The sequence below is a fragment of the Nilaparvata lugens genome, chromosome 13 (assembly GCF_014356525.2).
Source record: "Nilaparvata lugens isolate BPH chromosome 13, ASM1435652v1, whole genome shotgun sequence".
NCBI lineage: Eukaryota > Metazoa > Arthropoda > Insecta > Hemiptera > Delphacidae > Nilaparvata > Nilaparvata lugens.
In genome coordinates, this window is record NC_052516.1 from 12,225,672 (window position 1) to 12,229,048 (window position 3,377).

A 3,377-nucleotide genomic window follows, 5' to 3' on the forward strand; every position below is an offset into this window, starting at 1 on the left:
ATCCGTCCAGCCAGGGGGCTCCGCCCCCTGGACCACCGTCTGGATCGTCCAAGAATGAGATCAGCAGGCTTGCTTCGCTCGCTGCATTTTTTCATTGAGCATTTTTATCAATTACGACGATCCAGTCAGGTGTCCAGACTAAACGTCTGGCTGCTAAACGGATATGGCGAGCGAAGCGAGCCTGACGGCTAGTATATAATATTCCCAGGAATAGCTCTGATTGAAGTAGCAGTGTCCAATCAATTTTCCGCGATAAATGCATTTCAATCTTCAACTTGGTGCCAACCTAACAAAGTCAAATCAACAAACTTAATGCCAACCTGACAAAATATTATTTTAGTTACCAGATGACAACTGTTTCGAAGAGGTACTCTCTAGATTATAGTTCTATATTAACATATGGTATGGCCTTTTTTCAATTATAATTAGAGAATAAGAGAGATACATGCTAAAAGACGACTTTAACCCTTGAAAACCACCCTTAGAGTTGAAATATGCCAAAAGATTTCTTAGTGCGCCTTCAAAGGGCCAACTGAACATACCTACCAAATTTGAACGTTCTTGGTCCGGTATATATATATAATATATATGATTAAATGAAAATCCAAGTAGACCTCTTCTTCTGAATTCCACTCACTTTAATTCCTATTAAAAAAAAATATATTGATTTCTTGATATGAAGAGTAACAGAGACAAAAAGCTACGTTTTTCTCAGAGAGTATAGAAAGTAATGAATTACATTATATCCTCACTGATTCTTCTTCTTCTCTCTCTTCTCTATCTTATATTGTTCTCCTTTCTTTTCTTCTACGACTCACATTCTCATTCCGTGTATTTCTCCTTCTTTATTTTCCTGTCTCCTTCATCGTTTCGTCATCATCTTCTTCCTTTTCCTCTATCTTATTGTGTTATTATTGTTCTTCTTCTCTTCACCTCCTACTGATGTCTCCAGTTTCCTTCTCCTGTCGTCTTCTTCTTCTCCACTGTAGTCGTCTTCATCTCTTCATCTTCTTCTTCTTCTTCTTCGTCTTCTTCTTCTTCTTCTTCTTCTTCGTCTCTTCTTCTTCTTCTTTTCTTCTGCTTTTGTATTCTTCACCTCCACCTTGTCACGTTTTCCTTACCTTATCCTACATAATATTCATTCTCCTTCACCCCATAACTTATACTTTGTAGAGTTGTAGAGGGGCAACTTACAAAGCTGATGATGTATTTAAAGGGCTGAAAACTGACTGAACTGGAAAGTTTTGGAAGGGTTGAAATTTTCCAAAATCGTAGATAGATACATTTCACTTTTCGGGTCGCACAACCGCAATAATTTACTGAGGAGGAGGTTGAGGACGATGAAGATGAGGAGTAGAAAGGTGGAAGAGGAAAATGATGGAGAGCAGAGATGAGGGAGGAGGAGAGAGGAGGAGGTAAAAGGAAAAAGAGAAGGCAGAGAAAAGTTTTTGAGCTTATTGCGGCATCTTGTGAAAGAAAGTTTCTGGCGCTTGCGAATTTGTGTTGATATTAATTATACCCTTTCCCCTGACACTCCAAAATATTCTTCTTCTTTTTCTTTTTCTTCTTCGTCTTCTTCTCCTTCTTCTGCATCTCATCTTCATCTTCATTTTCATCTTCATCTTCATCTTCATCATCATCATCATCATCATCATCATCATCATCATCATCATCCTCATCATTTCTTTTCTTCTTCTTTCTTCTTCTTCTTCTTCTTCATCATCTTCTTCTTCGTTTCGTTTCGTCGTCTTCTTCTTCTTCTTCTTCTTCTTCTTCTTCTCTTCTTCTCTTCTTCTTCTTCTTCTTCTTCTTCTTCCTCTTTTCTTCTTCTTCTTCTTCTTTCTTCCTCTCTTTCTTCCCTTTTTAACACCTTCACCACTAACATTGCTCCTTCTTCTTATCCTCCTTCTTCTTCCACTTCTCCTTCTCTACCTTCCTTTTTCTTCGCTTTCTTCTTCTTCTCCGCTTTTTCTACTCTCACACTGAAGCAGAACTTTGGCCTAATTTGATTCATTGTTCAAGAAGCTAGTGTGTTCACAAGCTGTGAAAGTCTCAAGAATTTCCCATCAATTTACGACACTTATCAATCTATTGTGAACCTACTCCTCTTTCTCTCCCTCTATTCTTCTCCTTCTCCGTTCACCTCCTCCTCATCCTCCTACGCCTCCTCCTCCTCCCTCAGCATCATCATCATCCTCTTCCTTCACATCCTCGTCCTCCTCACCTGACTTCTTGTCTACTCCCTATCCTCCCAGTTGTACCACCTCTTCTTCATCGTCCTCATCTTCCTTCTCCACTGACTACTCTTCTCATTAATCCTTCTCCTCCTCCTTCTTACCTCCTCGTCCTCCTCCTCATCTAATCCTCCTCCTCCTCATCCTCCTCCTCCTCCTCCTCCTCCTCCTCCTCTCCTCACCCTCCTCTACCTCCTCCTCACCTCACACTACCGCCTCACCAACAATGTGATAAGAATTTCGCTGCAGATTCCAACAATAATCGTAATGATGATGATGATGATGATGATGATGATGATAATGGTTCATTCTGGCTTTCTACATCTACACAGATGTGATGAATGTTTCCGGTGATTTTATTATTATTGGAATGTTTCCATTACATGACTCATAGGATGATGGCTACATTCAAACCATATTGCCTTGAATAATTGGGAAATAAGTGAGATTTATCATACTTTCAGCATTGGTTACACGGGATGTATTGATGTTTTCTCTTGAGTTTTTTATGAGTTATTCATTGATGTTATTTATGACAGTTCAAACTGAGTATCACTAGGATCCTAGCATCGAGAAACAATAGCATAAGTAGATATCCCATGGTATAGGCGTTTATGTCGCAACTTTACTGTTATCCCAAGCAGATATTGTTGATTTTTACTGTTTTGACCGGGTAAGAGTGTATGAACAGCACATATGAGAGACTACAAGCGTCATAAAGCTTCACGGGAAAGAACTACGTGGACTATCAGCTTGAGAAACAGTAAAAGTTGCGACATAAACGCCCTATGCCATGGGATATCTACTTATGCTATCGTTTCTCTATGGTCCTAGTGATTTTATCTCATAAAAACATTGCAAGCAATCTCAGAAATACATTAATGTCAATAGAAAAATTCTGAAAACTCTAAAATTTAGGCTCAACCCACACTTACGCGACTCAGGTCAGGTCGAGAAGAAACTCGACTCTAGTGGAGAGGCATGTGTTTCCAAATGGTGACACTCAGACAGTCGATTCTAGTCTCCGCGACGTCACCATTTGAAAACACATGCTGCGTCGAGAAGAGACTAGACTCTATAGTGAGGTCCCATTAATGGCAGTGTGATAAACGAGAATCATTTATGTTATTCATAAGAACTGCT